This window comes from Centroberyx gerrardi, chromosome 10 (assembly GCF_048128805.1).
Source record: "Centroberyx gerrardi isolate f3 chromosome 10, fCenGer3.hap1.cur.20231027, whole genome shotgun sequence".
Lineage (NCBI taxonomy): Eukaryota > Metazoa > Chordata > Actinopteri > Beryciformes > Berycidae > Centroberyx > Centroberyx gerrardi.
This window is the reverse complement of record NC_136006.1, coordinates 7,393,790-7,410,954: the sequence shown is the minus strand read 5'-3', so window position 1 is coordinate 7,410,954 and position 17,165 is coordinate 7,393,790. Positions and strand designations below refer to the sequence as shown.

Genomic DNA, 17,165 nt, shown 5'->3' with positions numbered 1-17,165 from the left:
CATTGCACACTGCTGAGTCGAGTCGGCTTCCTCTCTGAAGCATTTGGCCCGGGTCATTCATCCTAAATGTGTTGTTAGCACTCACTCTCGACTGCTTCAGCTGTCAATAACCTCAGCAACTACTTAAGCAACACTGGCTTCGGATGTGTGTGTGTGTGTCTGTGTGTGATCATGTGCAGAACCACAGCGGATATGCATGCGTGCCAGCGAATCAAGAGTTGGCGGAATCAAAGTTGGCATTCGCTACACTCAGGTTTCACTGCGGTGCAACTTCCACATTGTTGCGGTGAATTTACCCCTCCGGTAGAAGTGCTTCTGAAAGTTCACATTCACAGTCTGAGTCTGGGGTTTGTGCCTTGCCGGGCCCATTCATGCCAGCTGCTTCTCCTCCAAGTCGGATCTCGGGCCCTCGGTGACGAGAAGGGGACACCCCCTGTTGTCGGAGGGGTGTCAGTGTGTGTGTGTGTGTGTGTGGGGTCAAACGTCTGCAGCAGCTGTCAAAGCGCGCCACAAGGTGAGATGACAACTTAAAACATGCAGCGAGAGAAAGCAGGCTTGTTTCACGCCGACTGTAAAAAATTCAAATCTGATTCAGCGGGTTGTCATGTCTGCTTCACCGCTGCGAAAACATTCATACAGCCTTGGGAAGATATATCCTCGTCTTTGTACTGTAATCCTCACTCAACTTTTCTTCTTTTTTCGGGAATGCTTTGCTCTGCCGTGACCACCTGTTGACACCGGCGAGTTCACCGTGTGAGCGGCCTGACGCTACGGAGTTCTTGCATGTGAAACGGCCAAAGGACAAAGACGGCCCTGCACGTAACAGTGCGGTTTTCATCCCGCTTTCTCTCTAATGAGCTGATTACAAAACATGAGCAAACCTCACTTTGGCCCAGAGCCAGAGAGAGAGAGAGAGAGAGAGAGAGAGAGAGAGAGAGGAGAGATGGGAGAGAGAGAGAGGGGAGACGATGGCAGCAACAGACGTGCTGCGAGGGAGGAGGGGAAGGGTGCGGAGCCGGTTGCTAAAGACAACCACATGTCTCTATAGCGAAGCTCGACTCCGACTCCCTCTCTCTCTCTTTCTCTCTCTCTCTCTGTCGTCTCCAGCTTCTATCTGCGAGGAGACTGTGGCCTGGCATCGAGTCAGCGCTATTTGGAAGCTAATATCTCCCATCATATGGAAACGTAAGAAGAGGAGCCCAACCGCCCTGCCCTTGAGGCTGAGTCGGCTTTGTAGCTACGGGAGGGCCCAGTGTAAATCATAACTTACAAACCTCTTGCCCTCTCCCCTCCCAACACAAACCCCAGAGTTAGGAGCACAAACACACACACACACACACACACATACACCCTCCTCCTCCTCCTCCTCTGTGTGTTGACTGCGCTTCGTTGGCCTCTGCATAGACCCCAATCTCTGCCTCTGCATCAGATTAGGGCCCACGGCAAACAGCGGAGACAATACGCCATTGTCTGGGAGCCTGTGTCAGTCTATCTGAATTGCACACAGTCAGCGAGAGAAGCCCGCTCGCCGCTCGCTGAGGAAGTGATGATGATACAGTGATGGGAAATCATGATCCTTCTCCTCCTTTGCAGCCGTATCCCTGACGGCGCTAACAGCAGATCATCCTCTTACACCGGCCCGCCAGGAGTTAATTAACCACAGGACGGATCAAGAGGAGAGGCGCGTACATGAGCTCTCATATTCCCCCTCTCTCGCTCCCTCTCTCTCTCTCTCTCTCTCCTTCCCCCCCTTAGCTGGTGGTAGCATATATGATTCCGATACCTTCTCTCTCTCTCTTTCTCCTTCCCTCTCCTCCTTCTCCCACAGGTTGTCATTTGTTGTAACAGGCAAGAGAGTGTAACTTGATTTCACTGCTGTTTCAAGGGAGTAAACAACTTGCAATAACAGGGCGCCGTTTAGTGCACGAGGAAAACGGACAGATACATACACGTTTTGCAGAACTCCTTTAAAATCAATGTTACTGTAAAACACTATCAAAACAGTCGGTGGACCAACACCATGAGGAAGACAAGAGGAAGCGTGCTTAAAAGGATGTTGAACTTTGGTAGTACCTTGGGTTGTGTAGCTTTCCAGACATGATATAACCCCAAAATTGTTGATTCTCTGTTATCTGTTGGAGATTGGAGAATTGTGTTTTTTTTTCTCTCTCCATTCACTGCCATTATATGGCGAAACAGGTCTGAAAATCACACTTCTAGCACATAAAGAACGCAAACAAAGCAGAAGTCATTAACAAGATGGCAAATTAAAGGATTGAAAAATGCAACCTAAAACCAAAGAACCTGACACTTTTCAGAGTGCTCGGTGTCCCCAAACTGGACCCAAAGAGTTTATCTTGTGTTGAGATAATGAAATCACTTTCACCATCCCCCCTCCTGCAATCTTCCTGACCTCCCACGACCTGGGCAGGGTTTAACCAAAAGGACCTCAGAGCTACGACCACCATTGTTCCATTGTAAGCCCATAGACAATGATGATGTTACTGCTAAAATGCTCTTGGGAAACCGGGCTTCCGATGAGTCAGTGTGTGTGTGAGCCTTGGAGTGTGTGAAGAGTTCAGCCAGCATGTGAGAGGGAGATATTTGTACTGTGCTGGTGATGACACATCATACATCATACGGTGTAAACTGTATACAGGATTGAATCTGTTTAAGTTTCATCCTTTCCGCTGCTAAGAGGTGCGCTTGGAGATAATGAGGCTGGCGAAGGTCTTGTGACCTCCTGACTCTGGCAGTAACACCCAATATACTCCCTACTATATATCTGCTGTTTCTCAGGATAGGTTTAGGAGTTTCGGGATGGAGGCACAGGCATATAAAAGGGATCCTAAGGCCTTGTTGCATGACTTGGGGAGACCTGGAAATACACTTTCCCTAAGAAGAGAACTATTTCCTCCATAATTGTGCGTTCCAGCTTTTGATGAGGGGGAGTGCTTCCAGTGATTGATGAGGTCAATCGCTCTGTAATGAGCTTGTCAGTGATTTTACCGTACGGCCCTTAAAAAGGCTTGTTAAACGCACATCAGCCCCTCTCCCTTTTTTCCAACGGTGACATGCGTGTGTTTTTACAGAGGCTGCATGGTTTTTGACGTTTTCTTTTGACGGCGACGGTAGAGAGGGCGCGATCCAGCGTGACCTCGGTTTCTGTGAGTCGGGATTCGAGTGCCCACTTATCGTTGTTCCAATGTAAAGAGGGGGGGGGAGGGAAGGGAATCCCCCCACCCCCACCACCACCCCCCAAACCCCGACCCGGATATGATGTGATCCTATTTAACCTCACACACTTGAGGGAGAATGAACCGGATGCCTTGAGGGGTGTGAGACAACAGCCGCTAAAACAAGCGGGGATTGTCCCGTGCCGTCCCCAAGCCAAAAGCAAAGGAGATGGGATTCAATGAAGTACCCTACAGATGAATGTAAGCAGCCATCTCTCTCTCTCCCTCTCTCTCTCTCTCTCTTCCATCTGAAGTGCAGGCTTACTGTGAGAGACTGTGGCGGCGTCACTCAACACATAGCTGCCTTTTACAGCTCCCTAAATGGCCATTAAAGTCTCATCAATTCATCCCCAGACATGAGTGAGCTTCAGTCCACGATACACCCCTCCTCCTCACTGTCCTGTGTAACTCAATGACTAGAGCGAGGCACTAATACTGCCTGATTCCCACTCGGGCCACCAATGCTAAAAACGTATGCACTCACGGTACTGAGAGGCACTTAAGATAAAAAATGTCTAGCATATGGCATATGTTAAGGCGCTGTTGTATATATTTCTGTTTCTAAATTGTGTCGAGGTTGCTATATTTATGCTAAGTCTAAATATATAAATGTAGACCTAAAGGAAAAATCCACCCTAAAACACTTTAGCACTTGAAAAAAACAGCTATTGGTGATATTCCTTGTATTTTCTGGGCCCATTTTGTTGTTTGGTGGTGTATTTTTTTTCTCTCCTGTGGATAACTGGCCAAACATAGACGACTTAACATTGTTGAGATATTTCCTAAAACATCAGCGGTAAACATCGGGCCAGTCTTTCAGAATCAAAGAGCGAGGGCTTCTTTCTAGAGCCGCCATTTTGCACCAAGAGACGTTCAACGATCATACAGGGAGAAATCCATCGTAGAAGAGGCAGAGAGACCAATTTCTGACTGGAAACAACTCTCGCTCTCTTGCTCTTACTATGCTACCTCTCCACAGTGTAACCAACAGCTGAAAATCAACAAATTCACGCCTGTTCTCTGGGGGTTTTTGAAAGTCATTCTGGGAAATGTAGGAAATCACTAACTGAAGTAGACGGCAGGTTAAATTACAACACTTAATCACAAAATGACTCCTGGAATGCATTGAAGATCACATTGATGGTATCTAACAGTGTAAGAGTATCCAAGGATGGATTTTTCCTTTTAAAGACACATATACAGTATATAGACTTTTTTTTTGACAATATGCTTAAATATGTAAGTATCCTAAGATTTTCTATTAGTAATGTAATGTAGAAAACCTTCTGCTGACTTTAACAATATTGAGGAAAGAGGTCAGAGGTCTGCACAGTGCTAGAGGGAAAGAGGGAGCCGCTACCCTTCATCCACAGCCACCAAATTCCAGCTCAAACATTTTTCAGCCGAACAACCGAGGCCTCAGCCCCCTCCTCCTCCACCACCACCACCCCTCCACCACCAACACCCCCCCCCACCCCCCACCCCATCCCACCGCATCCCCATGCAAGTTGGATTTTCCTGCGGCTGCCATCACGAAATGACAGGCTACTGAATGGCTTCATTGGTACAGTACAGTGTCTTAGCTCATTGAAATGAGGCTCGGAGTGGGATGGGTTGGGGTTGGGGGGGGGCTTTCTTTTTCTTTTTTTTTCAACTTTTGAGTTTACTCAGCAGGAGTGGGTGGGTGGAGGGGTGGGGGGGTGGGGGGGTAGTCCTCCTCCTCCTCCTCCTCCTCCTCCTCCTCCTCCTCCTCCTCCGAGTCACTCAGACTTCACCCTCTCCTCCTACTCCTCCTCTCTGTCCCTGTACGCTAGACTTCATCGGTATTTGTTTTCAAAAAAAGCTGCTGCCCCCCTCTTCTACCCTCCCACCTTCTCCTCCTCCTCAGCCTATACCCCTCCAATACACACACACACACACACACACACACACACACACACACACACACAAACCAGTCACTCCTTTTCCAGTATTCGGTTCATTAAATTTTCTGCGGACTTTCAGAGAAGAAAAAAAAAAATAAAAAAAATAAGAAGAGCCAGATCAATAAAGTGGGGTCTGTGCAGAGGAGCGACGTGTGAAAACGGGGGCAACACAACACAACACAACACAACACAACACAACACAACACAACACAACACAACACAACACAACACAGGGGCTGGGCTGTGGAGATGAAAGTGACATGGCCACTATGGGTCTCTGAACGCTGCAGAGCGGAGCCCCCAAACTGAGGCTGAATGAGCTGAATAGGCTCATCCATTCTTTACTCCTTTCACTCTCCGTAGGCCCTGACTGTTGGAACTCTTCATTCCTCACAATGGGCAAATGCACTAAAACTTTTTCTTTTTTTTTCTCATGCAAATCACCTCAACCCTGACTAGGGGCTGTCATCATGTGAAATGGAAAACACACACACACATGCACACACACACACACACACTCTGCAGATTAAAGGAGAAGATCACAAACGTTGTTATTGTTTGAAACTTTTACGCATTCACTCATTGCTATTTTTTTATTTTTATTTACTTGAATTATTCTGTTAGTCCCCCTTCTGTTTTAAGGCTGCTCTTCTTCGTCTGAAAGCCCAACAATTTTCCAACTTTGCTTAACACTAGGTCTGTTTCTCATCAGCATGCAAAAAAAACAAAAAAAAAACACAAGCAAAGGAAGGAACCCATTTGATTTTGAAATGTGAATTATATGGGGGAAAAAGTGGGCCTTAAGAAAACCAAACACACTGTTTCCACTTCACTGACTAGTATGTAGGCCAAAACAACCAACAAAAAAGTGGGGCTCATAAGTCCCTACATGGGTTTGGAGATCATTAGCAGCGCCTGTTAGATAGGGGTAAAAGCCAACAGCAAATATAGCTGCTTAAGGGCCCCACAAAAGCGTCAAGTGTTTGTTGATTGCTCAGCCTGGAGAGCAAACAGCAAACTTTGAATCTTTCAACAATAAGTACACAACTCCCACAGACCTGTCAGTGGCAGTAATCTGTCCACGCTGCTCCTGCATTCCTGACACTCTTTTTGTTGCTGTTTATTTCTTTGCTTTGTTGCATAAAGAGATTAATGAGTAAAAGCTTAAAAAGTGAGTGTGTGTGTGTAGATGATTGCATTAAGCAGCTGTATTACAATTTGTGGCATTATAATTGATTTAATAATAGTGTAAAAGCCTGCAATACCAAGCATAAAACCTGGAGCAGTTGGGTGAAAAAAAAGACAAATATGGTTGCTCTGTAAAATGATTGTCTTGATATTTGAAAATGTAAAACTATTCATACTGATAATTCCAGGCTACTATGTAAAGTGGAATATCACAGTTGCACCTTCATCTAATGTTTCACCACAAAAAAAAAACAAAAAAAAAAAACACAGTTGCAATTAAACTGTTTGGAGACTTGAGTTGAAATCGCTACAATGGTTTATGCTGAGCTATTTGGAGCTATGTGAAGGGATTGGCGCCGAGCTTTCTGATCACATCTCTTCACATATGGATCAAGTTGCAGGACAAAATTTTTTGGATTCCTATGTCAGATAAGTTCAAAGTGCAAATGAGATGTGAAGCTGCCCTAAGCCTCATCTGCCCTTGACACGCAAGGCAAAAAAAACAACAAAAAAAAACCAAAACACACACAGAGAGGAGAAAATCACATTAAAAACAACCCGATTTAACAACCGATGAGTGTTTTTTTTATAAGAGCTGAAAATAAAGAACACATCCATGCAGGCAAAAATAAAAGCGAACTCTCACAAAGCCGCCGCTGTCAGCATCACCACAAAGTTTCCTTACCTTCACTGCTTTCTCTTTTCACTTCTAAACCGACGCTCTTCCAGTCACTTTTTGTCCGATGAAAACTTTGCCTGGGGGTTCTGGTTCCCGAAAACTAGCACCGAGCTGGCACCACCATCGAACGCAAAACGCGCAAACAAGCCTCTCCGGACTTGACGCGAAACTCCATGAACCGAGTTAAGAAAAGTTTGGGGGAAAGTCTACGCAAAGTTTGCACGGCATTACCCCCTCACGTCCCAGAGATACCGACTCACTGGAGCGCAGAAGTCGCGTCTAACTTTTTCTTACAATCCATCTTCTCCAAGAGGTGCGCTCTTTTGTGCGTCCTTTGCGCGTTTTCACCAAACTAACATGATGGGGGGGGGGGGGGGGGGGGGAGCCTTGTTTTCTTGCGTACGCGTAAAGTTGGGAACTATAGGCGGGCTAGGCTTTAATCGACAGTTGTTCTAGAGACATGCGGTGGTGGTGAGATCTTCAGGCTGATGATCTGTTTTCAATCCGACCCCCCCCACTCCTCCTCCTCTCTCTCTCTCTCTCTCTCTCTCTCTCTCCTCTCCCCCACCATCTCCTCCTCGCTCTCTCACTCCCCTTGCTCCCTGGTGAGTTGGGCCATTTGCTGCACCAGATGGGCCGGGCTAACTCAATCCAGCAGTTGTAGTCGGGGGGGGGGAAAAAAAGTTAGATAAAGTTTCATTTATTGTTCGATTTTTCACGGGATTTACAGTTAAGCATGTTTGTGGGAGCCAGTTCTGGCCAGCTACAAGCTGTAAGAGAGCGAACAAAGAAGTTATAACAGTTCAATTACACCTTTCCATCAGTTACTATTGTAGTGGTTGGGGAATTTTTGTTTATATATATGTAGGCTATGTCTAAAGTATTATATTAAGTAACTGTTGCAAAAAAAAAAACGTGGAGCTCTGCCAACACATACCATGGTTTTATTTTCATTTTTACTTTTTTTTCCTCTAGAAATGGTGATTTTGATGTTTGAGTGAATGGCTGGATGGATAATCATAAGGCACTCTCTGAACTCAAACTAGACTCACACGCTCCAACAAATGTATGCAACCCTACAGTTAAAATCATAGTTTGTTGATTAAAAAGTAGACACAGAAAAGAGTTTTCATCCAAACAGCCTTTGTAAATTCTCATCCCAGCTTTGTCATCTTGCAGCTGAGCCTTTTATTGTGCTGTGCAGTGGGGCGAACCATGCAGCAGACTGTGTGGTATGTTGTGGACAAACAGCATTTGCTATGTGACTCATATACATTTCACCCAGAGTGCCCCCTCTCCATGCCAGTGACTGTGAATGCTCACTAAGAGTTAATGTTTTTTTCTGTAATATTTTGTTTCAAGGAAAGCGGACGGTCCTGAGGGATTCATTCATGTCAGTTTCAGTGAGGGGGGGAAAGTGGAGTAAAGAGAGGAAAACGGCGAAAAGTCAGTAGAAAGAAATGCAAAAGCACAGCAGCGGCCCATGCTGTTGAGAGTATACTTTTGTGACAAGACATAACACATTTAATCCTGAATGGAGCATGAATGGAGCAAATGAAGAGTTTCGTTCCAAAAATGAGATATTCGCCATTTAAGAAAAAAATGACACACACTCTCCCACATTGACTTATGGCATGGGAACTAAGCACATTATGGGTTAGTACTGAAGTTAGGAGTCATCTTATATAATAGTCCATTTCTTGATGACAGAATCATTTGTTTTTCACATATTGCCTGATGAATTTTAGGCAGGAAAAAGCGCCAAAATGGATATTCAGCACTTTGGAATGAAACCTCTCAAATATAAATACATACACTTATATACACATACATACACATATACACATACACTCATATAAAAGCACACATACACACACATGCACATTAAAAAAAAGTTGTGTGAGTATACTGTAACACAGGCTATGGTTACACCCCAGTTATATTAGGCTATGCCACTCTACACCTTATAACAGTATATTGCATTTAATACAACACCCCTTTTTGTAATAGCCTAATTTATATTAGATTGTGAATATTACTAAGTTCACATACAGTGAACCGGGGTATACAGTTCAGGAGCGCCTGGCTAAGCGGACTGCGATGTTGACGTAATACTGTGTCACTCAGCCATATGCAATATCCATCATCATGAAATATACTGTTACATTATGACCTGCTTTCACTTAAATGCCCAAATCAGACAGAAGCTCTGGTCTGCCAAAGTGTGCATGTGCTGATCCCATCGTCTAATATGACAGTGACTCGATGCAACATATTGATGAGGCTGTCTTTAACGCATGCTATCCAACTGCTTTACTGGAAGTATTGGAGTTATAGGGTGGTGACTGGTGAATAGGGCTGAAATTAAACTAATATGAACAATATGAACACTTTTTTATGAATCTTCATGTGATTTGACTACCATCCCTTGGTGGCAGTTGTCTCAGCAGAGATTAATTAATTAGTCGTCTTAACCCGCTTATCCCTATTCAGGGCCACACAGGGCTGAAGCCTATCCCAGCATGCACTGGGTGGAAGGCAGACACTCCCATTCATACCTATAGACAATTTAGAGTCTCTAATCCAACTGACTTGGGGAAAAAAAACCCATAGAAACGCAGGAAAAACATGCAAACTCCACACAGAAAGGGCCCGGGACTAGGATATCGAACCTTGAGTCCTTGCTGTGAGGCGACAGTGCAGCAGAGATATGAGAGGAAAAGATGATGGATAGATAGAAAGATTGGAAAAGAGAGCGACTCAGACTGAGACAGAGAACAATTGTCAGGCCTGGTTGGTTTTCGGGGCTCGAGGTGCTGCCACCTATTGTCTCCCTCTGCGGTTGCATCATGCCTGAGTGCCCACTCTCAAAACAAGCCTGTGCACATGAGCGGCCTCTGTTGCCCCCTGTGCCTCTGTGCCTGTGCACATGTCCTCAAAAGGGGGTGAATGCCAGTGTCAGGCCCATTGGCCCTCTCTCTCCCGTGCTACTAGGGTCTTACAAGCAGGAATTTTAATGAGCTTGCTGGGCTTTTCTGATCGGAATAGAAGAATGTAGCCGCCGCAAAATACTGAGCGGTGCGGCTTTTTGGGTGGAGGGGGAAGAGGGAGAAAGGGAAGAAAAGGTGAGGAGGAGAGACACCAGCAATTGATAGCGAGAGTATAAGATTATGGCCTGATCATATGACCTCATGCATTCTTTAGTGATTAGGTAGCTTGTCAAGGTGCACAGAGGGCCAGTCGTTACTCATCAGAGTGTTTACGGTGTAGATGTTCCACAAAATGAACTCATCGCCCGTGTTATCAGGCTGCATCATCTAAAATAGAGATAAATGTGATTTATTTTGTTAAAGATCTTGATAACAATGAATCACTTTGTATCGGGTGAGACTGAAATATTGGGCTGATATTGGCCTTTCATTAGATATTGGATATTGGCCAATCATGCGGTCCACTGCCGTTATGATGCAGGTTCCTTGCTGATCACAGATAACATAAAAACACTCTATAAACGGTGCAATGACATTTTTATTTTCTTTGCACATTTATTTATCAGTTTAATTGTTCAATTATTCAATTTGTATCCCAGAGTTTCCCCTAACATGGAATAGGTGTGATGGAGAGTTTTAGTGCTTTTCCACCCTGCCAAAAAACACTGAATACATATAATTTTTTGGCATGAAAATTATGGAATTTAATGATATTGAGTATCGGTACAAAATATCACTTCAGTCTAAAATATTGTTATCGGTACTGGCCTTCAAAAACCCAAATCAGTCCAAATCAATGCCCTGGTGATTATTTTGATGTACATAGATACACATGCAGACCATATAGTTACGCTGCATTGCTGTGAATAATGGGCTTTTTCCATGGAGTGCCAATGGAGGTTTATAAAGGAAAGGTTACTTCACCCACATCCATGTAGAGTGAGTGAGGTAACTGGGTGAGGCAGCCCTCTGCTGGAGCATAGTAGTGACATTGTCCTCTTATCTGCCCATCGCTGGGCTCCTGACAGTCCATTTAACCGGACTCTCATCGCCCTTGACAGCACTGCAGGGTTTTCTCAGGGTTTCAAGAATATTAGCCGGTACTGAACCTTTCCCCACATCTTCCAGGTGAGAAGGTTCAGCTGGGGCGGTTCCCCAAATATAGACAAGAGCCTCTATTTTTTAGTTTGGGAGGTCACATTTTTTGAGTTGTATGTCCAGTGGAGAAGGTAAAAATCAAGGTAGATCAAATATTTAATTCTTTATGTGCAAAATAATAGAAGTAATAGCAAACTTCTTTCATTTTTTGTGGACCCCTTCAAGGAACGCTGCAATGAGACTAAACTAAACTAAACTAAGCATCTGTCCATCCACTTTATTATACTTAATTAAAAGACTAATTTCGACATCCAGTTTTTAAAACTAGGATTCCACTCTCTGTGTTAACTGTTTGAAACATAGGCTGCATTCACATTCAGCCATAATATTTGAGACCAAGCGGTGCCATGAATTTCTTTGGAAATGTTGCCCTCTAGTGACGATTCAGAACATTACAGCTTGTTTGCCATTCACAAGTGACATTACATTACAAGACATTACAGCACGTGTTGGTATTACAGAAAATCTGTGATTGTAGTACAGTACCTTCAGTTTAAACACTTTCTCCCCCACCACTGGCTTTGTTTATGTAGAGATTTATTGGATTGAAGATTATATTTACTCTCTGCAAATTATTGATCTGATCTTTTTAGACAAGGGTTGAGGGTGTGACAGCTAAACATGAGTTTTACATTAGTTATGAGGGTTGTTTGGTTTGTTTACATTTGTAAAGTTTGAGTTATGATGGGCTGATAAAGTTCAAAGTCCCAATACTAATTTTCCTTTGGCAAGTCAAACTCTCGAACAACATATGTGAATACACCCAAAACTTAAACAGTCAGGTAAATTGCTGACTGTATGTTTAAAAGTATAGCTTAGTGCACAAGTGGTTCAGTTATGAATGAGTTTGCCTTCTGACCATGTTTTAATCCCAGTACTTGCTCTGCAGACATATTCTTGTCTCTTCTGTATCTGCACCATTCTCTTCACTGTGTAGTGTACTATCCAACTAAAATGCATCAGGATCTGGGAAATCCCATTCTTGCTCTCTAAAGAAATTATTAAATAAGAATCACTATTATACACTGACAGTGACAAGTATATTAGGGTTGGGGTCAATTCAATTTCACTTCAATCAGTCAATCAAAATGTAAATCGATGCTGCAATTCACATAGCCTTATATAAAATGCCATTATTCTCAGAAATGTTGTTATAAATTTGACATTTGGTGGCAAAAGATTTCAAATTTTTGACTTTGGAAGAAAATCCACTTTCTTGATTGATTGAACTGTGTACATCAATCAGCTCTGGTGAATATTAGTGGGGAGCTTTGAGTGTTCTCTTTTTCCTTATCCCAAATGTACTGAAATAGTAAAGAGACATCTCCGTGAATTGTTTTGATATGTGAATCATGAAACCGCAAGAGGAGCACCTAACCCCTGAATTAAATAACATTTGGCCTTTCGGATCCCCAGGCCAGCAGTGAGAGTGTGAGTTTTGTTGTGACAAAATAGGCCTCAGCTTGTAAGGCTCAGCTAGGTGCCTGGCCAGGCATTTGTTCTGGCTCGGCTTTGGGAATCCTCATTTCCAGCATTCTCAAAGTGGCTATCACAAAAGAGTGTCCGTCCGGAGGTACGAAAACTACAAAACACCCCTATAAACTGAATAGAACTGTCTTAGTGGCCATTTCCTTGCCTTGGGTGGTAAATCACAGCGTTTGTCGCGGGGAGGTTTATGTTGTTTGTGCACAATCTGCCACCACTTCAAAGCTGTGGGAGGGGACCGACCGGGGGGAGCGAGGGGGAGGGAGGGTGTTGTCCCCTTTCAATGACTCACGGTCAACCTCAAAGGGCCCGGTCTATAACATCCGGTCCAGGCATTTTGTTGGCTTAACGCAGAGAAGTGGTCAAGAAGTTGTCAGTGCAATAAGCTACGCGAGTTGTAATTATGTGCATGGCTGGTCTGTAAAAATTCAAGGGCCAACAAAATCACAAACACAGGCTTTAGACGTGGAGATTACCATGAGGTGCACCATTTGATACGACTGTTTTAAGATGTGTCATTGAGTTTCTGCAGTGGCAAAGCTGTTTTTATCCCTGAGCTAAAAATCACAAACCGGTGTTTGTGACTTTGAGGGTTCAGTTGGGTGAACCATTTGCTTCTAAAGTTGTAAGACGTTTAAGTCAGATGCCACTAATGCTGTCTTTACCCCTAATTTTCCTTTCCTCGACAGGAAATATTACAAGGCCGTTTCTATGGATAACAAGTCGGATATGACTTTCTCAGGGACTTTCCTTCATCTCCCCTTTGAGGAGCGTAGGAGCATAGCTTTGGTCACTTGAGGTCCAGACTATTGACCACAGATGACTGCAGATACAGTAGCTGTCAGGCCATCTGCAGCCAAAGTCTCACCGCAGCAGTCACAGCTGGCTGAGTGAGCTGGCAGTCGCAGGCCACAAGTCCCCTATCTTCTCTGTGAGTCACGGGCCGGTCTGGTTCTCCGAGTCACGGTAGCGTGCAGGCAGAGCCGATGGAAGACTATCAGACGTCAACTCACACCCTGACCACTAATCACAAACTAACAGTCTCTCTCAGGGGAGGAATAAGTAAGAGAGTTCTGTGATGTCTTGAAATGATCCAGTAAAAAGTACCCTGGTGTTACGGTAAAGTAGAGTAAAGAACGCTCACATTAGAGAGGGGTTTACTGCTGGAGCCAGTGCGTTTTTATAGAAGTGATAAATGTGCTTTTACTGTTTGTGCTGAGTTTAGATTCCCACTTAAGAGTTGTGTTCAACAAGTGTCAGGTACATTACTTTAAGTGAACACTAGGAGGGACCGGTGAGCTGTTTTCACTAGTCCTGTGTCGCTACAACCCTCTAAAACCATGTATTGAACTGTCTTATTGTTGCTTTGATAACCTGGTGAACTATACAGCCCCATATTTATTTGTTGTTAACAGGTAAACAGTTACTAGATTATTAATATTTCGTCCATGGTGGCTTAGGTCAGAGAAATCTGCTGTATTTCTTCTTATTGTGGGAAGATACCAGCTTCCAATAGGGTTGCCCCAGACCTTGAAAATCCCTGAAAGTTTGCGGCCTTAAAACTTTTTGAAAATGAATGGGTGTCCGTGAAAATACTTGACTATATAGCACCCAAATTCATCAGTATGCCTCAGCTCTCTGTCCTCAGATCATCACTTCACATCCTGAGGAAAACCCTGTGATGGAGATTTGTGTAACAGCAGTTTTAACATGAAGGATTTCACCAGGATTTCTTGACTTGACTAGATAATGAGTAAAAAATGAGGCCTCTGTCTAATTTTGCCTCAAAATGCCAATTTCAAGTCCTTGAATTTCACCAAATAAGACCTCAAAAGTCCTCAAATTTGATGTCCAAGTGAGTGTGGGAATCCTGTTTCAAGAGCTAACGGCAAGCATTGTGTTTATGTTTTCATGCATGGTACTCTTAATATAGGCAAGCAGATTTTAAAGCCTGAAGCATTTTAACAGGAATCTGTTTTTGAGAGTTGCAGTCATTACACAACTGGGATTTTTAATCTTGAGGTTTTCTCATTTTTGATAAGCAGCCCTGTCCCACAAAACCCTTGCTTGAAGTGTCGGGGTACCACACTATTATTCGGCACGATGATACATGCCTGCATAATATACTGTATAATGTACTACATTGAGTGCATGGGGACGTAAAGTAGAAACCAATACATTCCACATTTGCAGGGGCTTGTTATGTTATGTACAACATTTGTTGTTTTTGAAGTTATATACAAATGTTGTGTCTATGAGAATTATGATGTGACTTCATTTCCCTATGCCTATATTTCTCAGTTTAAAGTTAAATCTGGCAAGTTATGTATTAGGCCAAGGAAAAAATGTGTTAAGAACAGATTAGACAAATGGAGTTACTAGTTAGTTATGGTCAGGTTAAGGTTAGGCAATGAAAAGGAGTAGTTATGGTCAGGGAAAGAATAGAAAAGGGTGAGGTTAGGATTAGTAGACAAGCAGATTAAGGCTAGGGGTAGAGTTACCCAAAACAGACCCAAACACATGCTGCCTGACATGGGTCAAACTCACTAAATCTGTGACTTTTGTCCCAACCTGACCTAGGTCTGAAATTTTCATCACCTCCTAAAGAATGGAAACCCACCATGTATATCTCGGACGCAGAGGGTTAAGAAGTCAGATATTTGTGTCCCAGTGTAAATCCAACCTTTCACATGACTGGGAAACACCGGAGTTGAAGTCAGAGTGACCTTGGTTCGGAGGAGAGTTTCCCAGTTGACACAAAGAAAAATGACTCGTGCCCCCTGACCTCGGTGTGGTAGGAAAACCTTTTTAACTGGACAAATTGCACAGTGTGACCCAACCACCCTGCACCTCCTCAGTGCTCGCTGGTGACAGGTGTGTGAGTTACAGCCTCACGCATACCTACTTACTTGCACACGTTTAGGAACACAATCCATGCACACACACACACACACACACACACACACACACACACACACACACACTCAATCATACCCACAAACCACACCAAACTCTCCTTGTGGCCCTTTTGGAAATCATCCTCTGTGGTATGAAACTAACGTTTAACTCATTTTTTAATTATTTTGCCTTAGGACTCTTACCATGTGTATCTATGTATTGTGTAATATTCACTCTGAGCTATAATCTAACAAATATAATTTATATATAGAAAGTCAATTTCCTTTTTTGTTGTGGCTTGTTAAACAATATTACTGCAACGGCTATGGTGTTATTAACATATTTTGAAGCCAGAATTTGCATATCAAAAACCACAGCGCTGTGAAACTGTTCTTCAAAACTATTAAAACCCAAATGGGGCAATGAAATGCAGTCTATGTTAACGCCCTCCCAGCAATCTTCACATGAACAAAGAAGAAACAGACACACATCTTTACCTAAGGCCATTTTAGTGACATCCGCTCAATTCTTAGATTCCAATTTTGCGGTGGTTGTTTGCGAGTTTTCCTGACAGAAAGCATTTTGTTTGGTCTAAATTACAACGTACATCCTGTTGTTTTCTGACTAGAAAATCTGTTCGAAATTAGACCCACCACTTTGGCACATTAACATAATTAACTTATCAGCTGACTGGACCTCGAGGCTTTCTGAGAGAATAAGCGATGTGAAGTTCCTCTTTTTTCTATCTGGGGCCTGGTTGAAGGTTCAATGAAGAGATAGCTGATGGGATTTCAAGGCCTTCAGTGCATATCTTCAGATGACACCTTAAACTAGAGTGCACTGTACATTGTATTGTCATTGTGTGGTGCTTCACTGTCTCATAAATCACCTAGTCAGTGACCTAGGAAGTGTCTTTCTTGACCCATTTTGCATCTGGGACTGCTGCCGCAGAAAACGTGAGACGATGGGCATGTGTTGGATCTGCGCTCCCAGCTGCCGATGTCGAGATAAAACTCAGCGACCGTGTGCGTCACTCTCTTGTCATGGTACTTTGAATACTATCTGCTCCCTTTCAAGCCAGCCCAAACACAGGGGGGCAGTTTGAGGAACCCCGGGGAGGGATCCGTCCCAAATCTGCAGGCCAGATCTAGATACACATCGCTGGTCTGAGCCTCGGAGCAAAATGGGACAGGAGAGGAGAGGAGAGGAAAGGACGAAACTCCCCCTCATCTCTCTATCTCTCTCCCACGTTGCTTCCTCTCATTCCGCCTTTCTGTATCTTCCTCTCCCCCCTTAACCCCCTGACTCTTCTGCCACTTCTGCTGCCCATCCTGATGCCTTATCCTCTATGAGTCAGAAAGTGTGTGAGACATGTTTATCTCATGGTTTTAAGTCTTACATACAGCAATAAAACTCTGCTGCTGCTGCTTGGATAGTTCATCTTTGACGCTTGAAGTATGTTCTGGTGGCTTTACAGACCTTTAAGTGTCTAACTTTTCCAATCTCAACCTCTTCTCAGAGCTTTCAAATACCTGGCCAAATGGTGTTTCCTAAATACTATGCAGATGTGTGAGATCAAGGCATTTCCCTTTTGACATGTCTTCCT

General features: G+C 43.8%; 1 protein-coding gene across 1 annotated transcript in view; it reads right to left on the bottom strand.

Moving 5' to 3' along the window:
- Positions 1-7,478, bottom strand: part of gli2a (GLI family zinc finger 2a) — an 86,320-nt gene extending 78,842 nt beyond the window's left edge. The window contains exon 1 of the mRNA XM_071912989.2: positions 7,035-7,478. The gene's annotated coding sequence lies outside the window, so the exon portion shown is untranslated. The remainder of the gene's footprint in view (positions 1-7,034) is intronic.
- Between the last annotated feature and the right edge of the window lie 9,687 nt (positions 7,479-17,165).